Source organism: Mus musculus, chromosome 5 (genome assembly GCF_000001635.26).
Source record: "Mus musculus strain C57BL/6J chromosome 5, GRCm38.p6 C57BL/6J".
In the NCBI taxonomy this organism is placed as follows: Eukaryota; Metazoa; Chordata; class Mammalia; order Rodentia; family Muridae; genus Mus; species Mus musculus.
The window spans coordinates 28,560,889-28,575,438 of NC_000071.6; the positions used below are offsets into that span (position 1 = coordinate 28,560,889).

Genomic DNA, 14,550 nt, shown 5'->3' on the forward strand with positions numbered 1-14,550 from the left:
TTCTGTGGCGTGATGGCCTGGATCAGAGAGGTTCTTTAGAGATGGCTCATGTGTTTGAACACCTGGACTCCAGCAGAGGCCGTGGAAGTATCTACTATAAGTGGGTCACTGTGTGGGAGTGGCTTGTTGAGTGTTGTGGCCCTACCCAATTTTATGATCCACCAAGATGTGAAGATGTTGTGTTGCAAGCCCTGGCCTCACCCCCTTCCACTGCCGTGCCTTCTCTGCTGTGATGGACAGATATCTCCCAAACCATGAAACAAATCCTTCTTCTCTTAGGGTGCTTCTGACAGTTGCAAGAATGATGAACATAGTGAAGAACACTTCATAACTGCACCGTGTTTAACTTACCTATTTATCACATACTGATGTTCACACTTGATCTTAGCCAAAAGGCCAAGAAGCGATATGATGTTTAAATGGTTGTCTTCTTTGACTTTTATGACTAATGCAACTGTGTTTGTAAGTTTCATGTACATTTTTTTTTTTGCGAACATAAGTTTTACTCCCCTTATGTATAGATTTAGAAATGAAATTGCAGGTCTATGGTAACTACAGATTTAACTTCTGAAGAATTACTAAGTTATTTTCATGACAGTCTGGACAGTTTACATTCCCACTAGCCTTGGGAGAGGCTGGGAGTCCTATTATCCACTAGCCATGGTGTAAGGGGAAAGTCCTGTTTTCTACCAGTCATGCTACAAGCAAGGAGTCCCATTTTCCACTAGCTCACAAGAGGCAGGGATATATTCTCTTATACCCCTGTGAGAACACATGCCCCTGAATATCTGAAACACGAAAAGTGCCCAGGCGTGGTCTGGGACATCTCCAAGCCTCCTTTTCCTTCCTCCGGACAGCAGGGTGTGCTGGAAGCAGCTGAAGCACTCTAACTCCTGTCTGCTTCACTCATAAAGATTTTCTTATCCTCTAAACCCAAGTTTCTATTCCAATCTCAACCCACAAACCTTAGAAAAATAAACCTTTGACTTTTACCTTCTAAAGTGAAGCCCACCATCTGCCCAGTTAACTTAGCTGAAGCAGAGGAAAGTGTCTGCCAGAGACCATTGAGAAAGTATCTTGGCTTCTGCTTTTGCTTTTAAGGACACATTTTATAATATAGATGTTCTTTATCATAGATCAGCATACTGCAAAACCTGCAGCAAGCTGGAATACAGAGTCTGCTCACAGCACGGCATGGCTGTGAAAACACAGGACAATCTAGTCTCTCTGGTGACCCCAGGGCTCAATGAGAGCCTTGGCAGCTACTCTCAACCCCAAGGATCAGGGGTGCAAGCTCAAAATTTGAAGAATTGTTTCTGTCAAATATACACATTCACTACATATTGGGCTAAGAAGCCATAAGTCACAATAAGGTAGAGATCATCTGCACGAGAAATTCAATTGCTGACAATTGCTTGTCACCCAGGAAGGAACACATGTTCTGCTCTGTCTAGAATCTACATAATGCAAACCCTGGTGTGGTACTTTCTTGAAGGTCTTCAAGGTCTGAGATACAGTCCCTTGTAGGTGGTAGGTCACTGATTGTCCTTGGATAGTATCATTGCTGAGCCCTGGGAGCTAAGGAGTGGGTGTAGCATCAGTTACCAAGCAACCCAAATGGCCTGCCCCTCATTGGGGAAGCTCTTACTCAGTGAGGAGGGACACTTACGAAGGCTTGCCTTACCACATGGCCTCTGACCCGTGTGCCTGGTTAGGAGGTGGCTCCCAGCAGGGTGGCATCATAGATTTTCTTCTTCCTTGAGCCTCCATGAGGTCATTTTTTCCCAAAATAGAATTTTGGAAGCTTAAATGCCCATGCCAAGGGGAGCAGCCCACTCATCCTGGTTTTCCTGGACCTTGTGGTTTCATCACAAAAGTCTTGTATCCTGGGATGCTTTACAGTCCAGTGTTCTTAGTCTCAGATTACAGGACAGGTTGGGATTTGTTCTTGACCTTTATCACTAGAGAGCCTTGGAGTGCATTGAAGATTTATTGGGAACCTCTTTCAGGGCTAAGGATTTTGTAAACATTTGTAGTCTCATTTTAGGCTTATGATGTCCATATCACCCCCATCTCCACTGAATGACGGAGAATGTGATTTTTCAGAATCAGTGGATAATACCTGGTAGCAAGCAGTGGTGAGAGATCCACCTCTGGCTCCAATGTCCCTGCCACCTGTTTACAGCCTGCAGCTCAGTGTGCATGGTGGGAGGTGGCTCTGCACCAACCAGTGCTACCACAGACTCCCCACCTGCTTCTCTGAGGAATGCAGCACCTGTCTGCCTGCCCAAGCCTTGCCTTCCTTCCCTTCCTCTGTGGAGATAAGAAGGAAGTAAATCCCCCTGTAAAATTCTCAAAGCTGTACTTTCATGAGTGGTTTACTTTTGGGGGCTGAGAGACATTTTTTCCTTGCCTTTAATACAGCCCTGGCCCTCTATAAAGGGGCCTTTCTGGGGCCAACTGTGAGATACAAAGAATCCCATGCAGTGGCTGGGACCCCGACTGACTGTTTTATCTCCACTCCTCAATGAGTGGCTCTGAGCCTGGAAGGTCTTTGGCCCCTGAATGTCTTTAGTGCAGAGTTTGCTCACGCAGAGTTGTTTGGGTGGTTAAGCCTTTGCTCTTTGCCCCTGGAGCTGTGCTAACATAGAAGGATGTGTTATCAGTGGGGTTGTGCCTACTCCACTGGAGAGGTGGGGGAGGGCAAGGGAAGTTGACCTTCTGGGAACCCTTAAGACAAAGCCAAGAGGGGAGGGAGGAAGGCCTTGGAGTTAGGCAAACATGAAAGTGCACCAGCAAAGACTGAGGAATGTGAGAGGGGAGTGCTGGCCCAAGGACACACTGCAGAAATGGGCTGCAGCAGAGTTGTCCCCGTGTAGCACAACGGGTTCTCAGGAAGAGCTGCTGGGCCTGTGAGGCTTGAGTGATCTCCAGTGGCCTGGCACATGACCTTTCCAGATGGTTCTTCCAAAAGAGGGGTGCTTAATCTAGAGCTTTCTCCACTGTGTAGAAACTTTCTACAGCATCCATGTGGGCACAATGGCCTAAGTCATTCTGTACTCAAGAGCACATTCTAGAAGGGCAAGGGACACCTACATTTAGGCCAGATTACTTGCAAGAGGCACTGATCATAGGAAGGTTGTAGTGGAGGAGGAGGAGGAAGGGGAGGAAGGGGAGGAGGAAGAGGAGGAGAAGAAGAAGATGGGGAGAAGGGGGAAGGGAGGAGGAGAAGTTTTCAGTGCTGAGGAGGTCTAGGAGATGAATGTGCTTGTGGTGGCAGCAATGAGGGTGACTGACTTCTATTATTTTATTATTATTATTTTATAATGTTTTTATGCACTTAAGAGACAAGTTTTGGTGCATGAAAACATTTGAGGATCAAATCAAGATAATTAGCATTTCTATAACCTTTAGTAACCATTCTCTGTTCTATGTGTCTTGCAGTGTTCTACACACCATTATACACCACAGTCATGCCTGAAACACACAGAATGCACTGATGCCCAGCACGTCTTCCTCTTCTCATCTAAATAAACATGGTCCTCCTTGGCTGAGTTCTCCCATCTCTGCCTTAGGCTGTGGTAAGTGTCATTCTACTTTCAACTTTATGAGATCAACTGCTGTAGTGTCCACAGAAGAGACAAGCACACAAGATCTATTTCTGTGTGTGGCTTATTGTGTTTAGCATCATGTTCCTTATTTCCACTAGTATTGCTGCAAATGACAGGATTTCATCCATTCACTGGTGCATAATCTAGTGTGTGTAATTTCCTCACTTTATTTTGGTCATCTGTCAACAGACATGTCTACATTTCTTGCAATTAGCTTATAATGCTCCAGAGAGCATAGGTGGACAGTTGTCCCTTAGGTATGCTTAGGAGAGAGACCGAAGGATGGTGGCAAGCACTTCCATGTTAGTCCACATTGCTAGTGTTGGTTTCACTCCCACCAATAGTGTAAGAGATTCTTCTTAGTCATATCCTTGCCAACAGTGGTCACCATACATATTTGATACAGTTATTGTAATAGTATGGTGTATCTACTGTGGTTTTGATTTTTATTTCTATGATGGCCTTCTCTATTTTTGCTGTAACCTCTGCTTCATGGCCAGATTGTTTCTAAAGAGTTCAAAGGGACTGTCCCTGATAAGTAACAATAAAACACAGACCCTCTGCTCTCCTTGACAGCATTTTCTGGTGTGTTACCCTAGACACAAGACTAGAAGAGGCAAAGAAGTTTTCCTAGTCTGGCTTCCCTTGACCTGTGCAATCTAGAGATGGACCGGTCTAGTCTCTCTGAGTCTAGGGGTCCAGGAAACTACATAGGAGCTTGTTTCTGACTGGGGTTCCCAACCTCTCACCACCTTTGTCATCTGTGCCTAGCTAGCCCCATCCTGCACTTGGCCATGCAGTCTCACTGGCTCAAAAATGCCTGGTGTGTTATTTCATAGGAAATTGACAAGTGTAGTTTGAAAGGGAGAGCCCAGTCTTGTGTGGTGCAGAACATACTGCTGTTTACCAAGTGTGGAAACCCCAAGGTGGCACAGCTTGACTTTTGTGATGGTGGCTAGGGCTCTGGGTACCAGCAGTCATTCCACCATCCCTGTCATCTGCCGTGTACATGTTCACTTGGCAGTGAGAAAACTTATGCTTAGGAGGTTGTCTCTGCTTACATGGGAGCTGAGTACTGTGTTCTCCCTAGAAAGGCCACCTCTTTTCATGATGTGGTTTGGATATGGTAGGTTTCTGTTACAATGTTAGGTTTCCCGATGGGTGCGGCCTTAATATGGGACCTAGCTAGAGGACCTGAGCCACTGAGGTTGGGCATCTTCCTTGTCTCACTTCCTGTTTCACTATGTTCCCGACTGGATTCATTGTGACTGGGTGCCTCATGCTCTCGCCTTTGTACCTTTCCAGCCATGATGGTATAGATACCAGATGCCTCTATTGCTTTTAACTGTGAGCCCAAATCAACCCTTTGTCTCCTGAATTCTTTCTGTCAGGTATTTGGTCACAGCAATGTAGCCAAACCACAGAGTGTCCAGAAGATGAGTCAGTTGGAAGACTTTCCTTGAAGAGTTGCTTGTTTCTCACACATGACTGTTAGCATCTGAGAGTTAGCAGCGGACATCTTCTTGTGAGGTGTGTGAAATAGAGATTCAGAACCTTTCCCAGAACTAAATGTCACAGTAACAGAGACATCACCCACATGCTGCTCCAGTCTAGACTTTTCTCCCTAGGACTTGGCTGACTTACCTACAGGTTTCATAGTACTGGGAGCCTATAGTGTCTGAATTCCAGGTTGTCTGGGCTTTGGGAGCAGATGTTTGCCAACCAGTCCATAGGGAGGGGCCATGCCACCTCAGCCTGCCAGGCAGACCCAGAACACCAAAATATGATTGCCCTGTTATCAGGGTTTACCGAACACCCACTCAGCCTGTTCAAACATCTGACCATATTGGTGAGTAAGGCTCCTTGCTAAACAAAGAGAGGGCCTTTGCCAGACCAGTGACACAAAGACCAGCAGAAGTCTTGGTTCTAGGTGATAGGTTTGAACAGTTGGCTTAGGCAACTGTAGCTTCTCTGTACTGGGTAAGATGTTGCCTGTTTCCTTGTGCAAGACACTTGTGTCCTGCTATGGCTATGCATCCTGACCTGACAGCTTCGTTTTCAACATTGCTCATCCAGGCTTGCAAACAAAGACTTTGCCCTCTCCTAACTTCTCCCAAACATCTGGTCAGGCCCATATCCGCTGCTTTTGTGTTGCTATAACCCTTGACTTCAGAGGGGCAGAAGGAATCTTTCTCTATACTTGGAATATCATGAAGGGCTCAGATGCCCTGATAGACTTACATTATACTTTCAACTCAAAGCCAGAGAAACAAGGGCCTCAGTGAACGCACCTACCTCTCCAAATATTTCCTCAATCTATAAGCCAGTACCTTTGAGGAGATTTTCAGATACAAAGTGCTGGAAAATTCCAGTGACAGACACATGTGATCCTAGCTGTGGTGGGACAAAGTTTCAGAAGCCCTGACTGCTTGCCTTTGCTTACACTGAAGATAAGCATACTTGTCCAGGTCTGTGTGGTGTCATTATTTATGCATTTTTTCCTTTCCTTGGTGATTTTGCTGTCAATGGCCCTGGCACAAGTTCAAGTTCCACCCAGTGTCTCTAAGCATAAGGCTGCCTCCATGAAGTCCAATGGACAACACAGATCCATGAGATCTGCCTCATTCAGACTTGTGACTGAGTTGCAACAACATGCATCCAGTAAGGTCTCTACAAACAGATGTCTGTGTCTCTTTGTCTCTCTATGGCCCCTGTCCCTGAAATGAACAAGGCCGTGTGGTGATTGACTGAGGGACATACAGTGACCAGTCTTCTGGAACCTGGCTGCTTGTCTGTCAAGTCAGTATGCTAAGCCACAGTAGAACACAAGTGTCTTGCACAAGGAAATGATCTGTACCTTACTCACTATGGAGAAGCTGAGGGTCAGCAGCTCTGTGAAGTCAAGGGCCTGGTACTTTGCTGGGGCCACTTGTCCTTCTCGGCCAGCTTGGTCTGTGGCCTTTCAAACAAGCACCTCTTTATTGTAGGCCATTGTGATCACAATGGCATTTGTGTGTGATCGAATGCTGTGCCTTTGCTCAATGCTGCATTCTTAGCCGATGGCAGCAATGCTGACTTAGGTCCCCAGTGCTGTCACCTTTGTAGGGGTGGATACTCTGCTTGTCTAGGCAATCTCAAATGGCAGCATGTGACCTTCCAGGCTGGACAACAAAGGGATCTTCATTTCCCGGAGACTTATAGCTCACCCATACTTGCCTTGGCTTAGTCACACTGCTGGGTGACCTTCTGGCCGAGGACTGCTTGGAAGGTCTGAGCATGGAAGCCTACTTTCTCCCAGCATAATATGAGTCCCATGTGCCAGCTTTTTTCAATGCTCAGCTTTGCTATCTGTCCCATTCAAAGCCTGTAGGAGTCTAAATCACAATGCATGGCAGGCAAACCCCTAAGCTGCTGTTGGGAATGTGTGCCTGAGGAGCCAGCACATAGCACATAGCACATAGCACATAGCACATAGCACATAGCACATAGCACATAGCACATAGCACATAGCACATAGCACATAGCACATAGCACAGTGGATGGCATCTGTCCATAGGCAGATCCCAGACTGTGTTAGCTGGCTGGCTCCCACCCTGTTGACCCTGTAAGGCTACCACCTGCTTCCTTGTCTGATGCACTGGGAGTAGAGAGGGTCAGGGTATGCGGATTGGGTGAGGTAGTAGCTGTTCACCCCACTCTTTTGTCTAGAGGTGTGTTGCAGTTCCCCGGGGAGGAGGATCTCCTCCATCTGGCCTTTCCTGGTACAGCTGCTCCTGAGGCTGTTTGTGGAAATCCCCAAGGAGGTGACAGAAGACTGAGTAAAGTCACACCCCCATGCAACATGGCAGCATGGCTGCCTTGCAGGAGTGTCATAAGGGAAGGGAGAATGTGGCAGACTACCTACACACAGAAGGCGGCTGGGTGGCTGAGAGAAGCTGCACAGCCTAGAGGAACAGTCAAACTGGAGGGCTGATAACAAGGACTTCTTTCCCTTAAAAGAAATAATACATTCTTTTGCCTCTATGTTATCTGAGTGCATTTCCCAGCTGTCACCTTAGTAACCACTAGGAAGGTGATGGATGTAGAGAGTGGCCTTCCTTTACAAGTTACCTAGGTAACTGCTGCCCTTTCAGAAGCTTGGGGCACAGCAGCAACTTGGATTTAGACACTCCAGTTTTGTCTGGCTTTATCTTTCTTGTCTGTTTAATGGCCTGCACAGAGTCAGCCTCACAGGCTCATAGATGCAGAGTGCATCAAGCTCTGGCACTTGGGAAGTCTCCTTCATCTTCAATATGCCTTCATCTCTGACATCCAGAATTTATCAGGAGAGGTGGGCCCAGAGAGCAAGCCAACAGTGCACGGACCACACTGATACCATTTGGCACTCCCTCCTCACCACAAGGAGCAGTTATCCTTTTCCTGAGTAGCAAGGGTGGGTGGAACCCCTGCACTGTGGATCTTAGCTTGAGCTCCTGTTGAGAGCTGTTCTGAACAGGTTCCAAAGAGGTAGAAGACAGAGCCCTTGAGTGGCCTTAGGGGTATGATAGTAGCAAATGTGGCAAAAAACTGAAAGAGCCTAGGGGAAAGGCCAGCTGGAGCAGCATGCGGCTTGTGTTGTCTTCAGGGAAGCAGACCTTGGTAACAGTCTACGTTGTACTGGTTTTAAAGGCAAGAAAGATGCAAGAATGAGGAGATCGTGGAGTCTTATTCCATACACCCTCCAAGGTCAGGCGACATTCCAGTGGAAGAAGCCTAGTGAGTCTCCATCTCTGTTGGACTGTGTGACAGAGAGGACTTAGGGCTACTCATCAGGTGATTGTGGGAGGAGCCCAGACTGGTAATTAGCATGGACTGAAAGCCAAATGTTCCCTGGAAAGAAAGAGAAAAAACGAAACAGGATATGGTGAGCATCAGAGACATTCATTGTTCTGAAGACAGAAGAGATCAGAAAATGTAGAATAGCCAGCAGGTGACTTTGGACCCTTAAGGGGATGGGGAGCAGGGATGTCCTCCTGCAGCCTGTAGGAGGAAGCAGCACAGACACTCTGACCTTGTCCACGAAAGACAAACTCTGGGCCTGCATGGCAATTAATTCATGCTCTAAGCTAGTAAGTTCCTACGGGCATCTTAAAGCAGCAATAAGAAACAACACAGATGCCTCACTCACTGGGCCACAGAGTCTTCCTAAAAGCTGTGCCATGGGATCTGCTAAAGGATTCGTCCCGGGATCCTCATGAACACCAAAGTCTGCAGATCTCATCAAATAGCACACACATCCTCATCTACTAAAGTCATTTCTAGCTTGCCTGTGATGCCAGATATGATTCAAGTGTCATATAAGTTATAGTCTAATGGGTTGTTTAGAGAACAATGACAAGAAAAGCAGCCTATTTTTGGTCTGCATAGAGTTCCCCCGTGTTTTCAAGTCTGGTCAATTTTGTGGATTCTGATTCTGAACTATGCAAGACCGACTCCACAACTCACACGGGCAGTTCTTTGGGTCTATTCTTGGAGTGAGTTTGGTCCTTCTTTGGATCTGTCCTTGGGTCCTCTTGCTGTTTTGATTCCTAGGCTTCGATGGTCATGGGCGGTTTAAAGTAGAACGCTTTCCCTGGCTGATGAGGGCTTTCCTCATCCTTCATTTTACTCCCTGGTGCACCTTGCCTCCAACATACCTAACCTCCCTGCTTCTTTATTGCTTTCCCCTTCATTGCTGTGACAAAAATACACAGCAAAAGAAACTTAAGAAAGAAAAGGGTCCCTTTGTAGAAAGGTCCCCCAACTTCTCTTGCTCATCCTTGGGTACTGTGAATATAACAGTGTACCACGTATATAGCAAGGCTCCCAATCTGACTGGTGAGTGGCCAAGGAAGACTGGGGCTATGCAGCATGATAGCCCAATGCAGGAGGTTGAATTGGGTAGGGAAGGAGAAAAAAAATAAGGAATAGCTTTTCATGAAGCTGTGCAGTTTGGAAACAAGTGGGTGTTATTATTGACCCAGAGTTTCTCAGAATGTGCAGGCCTATGGGATGGCATGTCAGTCTGAATCAGGCAGAATGGAAGAGGGACTTCTGGAGCCAGGATAAGGAAAAGAAAGCAGAGATGAGAGAGAACGTGGCACGTGTGCTCTCGATTTATAAACAGAGCTTGTGAGCAATGCAGCTGATGCTCTGGTTAGCCCCAAGTGCCATGCTGTCCTAGGACTGGTGGAGATTGACATAATATAGATTTGTTTTTGGAGACCACATATGCAATGAATGGAGGGGACTATGGGTGAGCTTGGTATCTGCAGCAGGTGGGTGACATGCAGTGCCTGGGAACCCCGGAAGAAGTCAGCAGAAGCTGGGCCACAAGGCCCCACCTGGAGTTCTGAGACAAACAGAGGTATGGCAGAGGATCCTAAGGGAGGCAACAGTGTGTCTAATCAAGTAGAAGGCTACCAAATACCAGAGAAAGCAGCTGAAGGCCAGGGGATTGGATTAGAAAAGACTGAGTACCCTGGGCAAGAAATTTTGTATATTCAGAGATCAAGTTCACACCTTGTCACTAAAATGCAAACTTGTGGGCTCCAGGATGTAGGGTCATAGCTTTGGAGTGGTGGGGTGTCTTGTGCTGGTGGATGGATGCATGGAGGTACATGGTATCATATGTGTCTGTCACCCTACTTGGAGACCTAAAGTACCAATGATAATATCACTACTCATAAGATCTTCCCAGAGCTTGGTCAGGAAGGTGCATTTTATGTCTAATCTACAGAGCAGGAACTGATGCTCAAGGACCAGTAATGATGCATCATAGGAATAATGATCATAGGAAGGGCCAAGGGTGGAACAGGGCTGGGGACTGGGTTCACTCAGGATTCTGAGTTTATCTCGACATGCCTGTCCCTTTTTATGCGAGTCTGTGGCTATCCTTCAGGAGCATGCCATTCTAACCTTTAGCTGCTGGTTGTTCTGTCTCTAATGGATCCTCATGTGCACACACAGGATCTGCTAGCAAAGGCCCGGTTTCTGCAGCATTGGAGCTAAGGTGAGAGGGCACTGTTCATAGGTCTATAGATGGGGGCAGGAATCAGGGCTCCAACACTTCAGGATTTGGCCAGCTATAAAAATATCTGGCATCTGCTGGAGGCGGATTCAGGAACTGAAACTTCTTCTTGTTGTTCTTGTAGTATTGGATTGTACAATTATAGCACCTCAGAAGTTTCCTAATGCACCACAATATGTCAAGCTGCGGCATAAAGATTAATTTCTTATTTAATGACCAGCCCTGGCTTTGACCTTGGAGGGTGTGTTGTGTTTGCAGAGCATGCTGTTGCCTCATCAGCCTTGCTTCTGGACTTTGAAAATTAACTCTTCATTCTCAACCAAGTAGTTCTCCAAAGGCATCTCTTTACCTTAAGATTTTAGAGAGCAATAGAGGTGTGGATGAGCAGAGAGGAGGAGGAGGAGGCCAGGTGTAGGGGAGAGGCTAGAGCAATGGGTGAGGACTGGGATTCATTTAATATCTATTTGTCTTGCTCCCCTCTCCATAGCATCTGCGTTTGCTGTCTGTGAGTATGGGCCTGTGTTCTGGATTCTTGGGGGGGGGGGAGGGGAGCGGGAAGACTGATAGGGTTGGGGAGGGGTGAGTGAGGTATCTAGTTCACTTGTGCCAGTGAAGCCCGCATTGCTTTAGGGCAGTAGTTCCCTTCTTGTGGATCTCTACCCCTGAAGGGGGTGTCAAACGACCCTTTCACAGAGGTTGCTGTTGGAAACCACAGATATTTACATCATGACTCATAACAGTAGCAAAATTAGAGTTAGGAAGCAGCAACAGAAATAATTTTATTGTTGGGGGTCACCACAACATAAGGAACTGTATTAAAGGGTTGCAGTTTTAAGAAGGTGGAGAACCATTGTGTCTTAGGGTTCCCATTGCAGTGAAGAGACACATTGACCATCAAGGCAAGTCTTATAAAGGACAACATTTAATTAGGGCTGGATTACAGGTTCAGAGGTTCAGTCCATTATCATCAAGGCAGGAGGATGTCAGCATCCAGACAGGCACGATGCAGGAGGTCCTGAGAGTTCGGCATCTTGATATGAAGGCTACTAGAAGATGTGCCTCCAGGAAGCTAGGAGAAGAAACTCAAAGACCACCCCCAAACTGACATACTTCCTCCAACAAAGCCACACCTCCTCCAACAAGGCCACACCTCTTAATAGTGCCACCCACTGGGCCAAGCATATTCAAACCACCACACATGACTTTAGGATAACACCCAGTCTCCAGAAGGAAGTAAACAGTTTCTGGAAGCTTTAAGGAAGAGTGCATCTCCCTGGAAGATAGGGAATGACCTCTGAACTGGATCTTGAAGGATGGGAATAAGTCAGACAAATGGAGAGAACAGAGGTGGAGAGTGTCCAGAACAGGTTGGGGGCACACTGGGGAGAGTAGGCCTATTAAGGGAGTTGGTTTCATCATGTGAGCATATCATAGTGTGCTCTGTATGTCCTGTGGACAAAGCTGTGTGTGCTCATCTGCCACCTGTTCTGGGTCACTTGCAAAGTATTTTCTCTCTTTGGAGTGTACCCTAAGTCTTTACTCCTCCACTGACCTTCCTGTTGAGACTGTTCAGAGTGCAGCCCACCCCCACACGACTCATGGCTTCTAGGTTGGTGAACTTTCCTACTTACCAAAAACACATATGTAGCCCACAGTTAGTGCTGTGCCCTTTGGTAGTCCCCACAGATGCATGAAGTGGTGTGGCCTGTGACCCCTCTCCTGTATTAATTGTCTTATGTGTGACCTTGGCAGAACTCTGACATAACCAACCTAAAAGGAGGAAGCACTTTTCTTGCTCATGGTTTCAGAGTGTTCAGCCCTTCACAGAGAGGCTTAGTCTCTGTGAGTCCTCATGGGTCCAGGTTATTTTGCTCTGTAGGTTTTCCTGTGGTGTCCTTGATCTCTCTAGGTGCCCTCAATCTCCCCCCCCCCACTCTTCCACAAGTCTCCCCAAGCTCTGCCTACTGTTTGGCTATGGGTCTCTGCATCTGTTTCCATCAGCTGCTGGATGAAGCCTCTCAGGAGACAGTTATGCTAGACTCCTGTCTGCAAGCAGAACAGAGTATCATTAATAGTGTTAGGGATTGTCTCTCTCACATGAGATGGGTCTCCCATGGGTTAGAACAGTCATTGGTTAGCTGTTCCCTTAATGTCTGGTTCATCTTTATCCCTGCACATCTTGTAGTCAGGAAAAATTTGGGGTGGAAGTTTTTGTAGGTGGGTTGATGGCTCCCTCCCTCCACTGGAAGTCCCACCTGGCCACTTTAGTCTCTATATCCCCAGCTGCTAGGAGTCTCAGCTAGGGTCACTTCCTGTCCCTAGGGTCACAGTGAGCCTTCCCTGTCCCAGGTCTAGTTCATTCCAGAGATGGTCCTACTAATTTCCATTCTCCCTCCCAGCTCCTACCCTGATCCTCACTACTTCTCTTACCCAGATCCCTCCCTTTATCTATCTCTGTTGTCTATTTTATATCATCTTCTGAGTGAGAATCAAGCATTCTCACTTGGGCCCTGCTTGTTACTTAGCTTTATGGGGTTGGTGGATTATAGCATGGTTATCCTGTACTTTATGGCTAATGTCCACTTAGCCATACCTTTTTGAATCTGGGTTACCTCACTAAGGTATTCTCTAGTTCCATCCATTTGCCTGCAAGTATCATGATGTCTTTGTTTAATAACTGAGTAGTATTCTATTGTTTAAATGTACCACATTTATTTTTTATACATTCTTTGCTTGAGGGACATCTAGATTTTTTCCAGTTTCTGGCTATTATGAGTAAAGCTGCTATGAACATAGTTGAGCAACTGTCCTTGTGGGGTGGTGGAACATCTTTTGGGTATATGCCCAGGAGTGGTATAGCTGAGTCTTGAGGTAGAACTATTCCTAGTTTTCTGAGAAACCACCAAGTTGATTTCCAGAGTGGTTGTACAAGTTTTCACTCCCACCAGCAATGGAGGAGTGTTCTCCTTGCTCCACATCCTTACCAGCATGTGCTATTGATTGAGTTTTTTATTATAGCTATTCTGGGGGGGGGTGCAAGATGGAATCTCAGAGTTGTTTTGATGTGCATGTCCTAATGACTAAGGATATTGAATATTTCTTTAAGAGCTTCTTCACCATTTGCGATTCCTCTGTTGAGAATTCTGTTTAGTTCTGTACCTCACTTTTAAAATTGGGTTATTTGGTTTCTTGGTATCTAAATTTTGGAGTTCTTTATATATTTTGGATATTAGTCCTTAGATGTTGGATGCAGGTTTGGTGAAGATCTTTTCCCATTCTGTAGGCTATTGATGGTGTCCTTTGCCTTACAGAAGCTTTTCAGTTTTATAAGTCTTATTTATTAATCATTGATCGTAGTGCCTGAGTTAGTTGTGTTATGTTCAGGATTGTCTCCTGTGCCAATGTGTTCAAGGCAATTCCCCCCTTTCTCCTCTATTAGTGTGTATACTTTTATGTTGAGTCTTCAATCCACTTGGATGTGAGTTTGGTGCAGGGTGATAAATATGGATCTATTTGCATCCTTCTACATGCAGACATTAAGTTAGACCAGCACCAATTGTTGAAGATGTTTTCTTCCTTTTTTTTTCATTGTATGGTGTTTGGCTTTTTTGTCAAAAATTAAGAGTCCATAAGTGTTTGGGCTTATTTCTGGGTCTTTGATTTGATTCCATTGATCAACCTGTCTGTTTTTATGCCAATACCATGTAGTTTTTTTATTACTATTGCTCTGGAGTAAAGCTTGAAATCAGGAATGGTGATACCTCCAGAAGTTCTTTCTTTAATTGTACAGTATTATTGTACATAACCTGAGTTTTTTGTTTTCCCATATGAAGTTGAAAATTTCTCTTTTAATATCTATAAAGAATTGAGTTAGAATTTTGATGAGAATTG

At 45.9% G+C, this 14,550-nt stretch overlaps 1 long non-coding RNA gene across 1 annotated transcript in view, besides 1 other annotated feature; it reads left to right on the forward strand.

Moving 5' to 3' along the window:
- The window catches only part of 9530036O11Rik (RIKEN cDNA 9530036O11Rik), a 252,226-nt gene that overhangs the window by 93,905 nt on the left and 143,771 nt on the right, over positions 1–14,550 (forward strand). Inside the window, exon 2 of the long non-coding RNA NR_015562.2 lies at positions 3,445–3,581. This is a non-coding gene — a long non-coding RNA (RIKEN cDNA 9530036O11Rik). The remainder of the gene's footprint in view (positions 1–3,444; positions 3,582–14,550) is intronic.
- Positions 1,761–3,560: an enhancer, noted in NCBI's record as "SLGE; associates with Sonic hedgehog (Shh) promoter in vivo". NCBI's record gives its function as "enhancer in lung and gut" and the evidence as "EXISTENCE:reporter gene assay evidence [ECO:0000049][PMID:24157522]".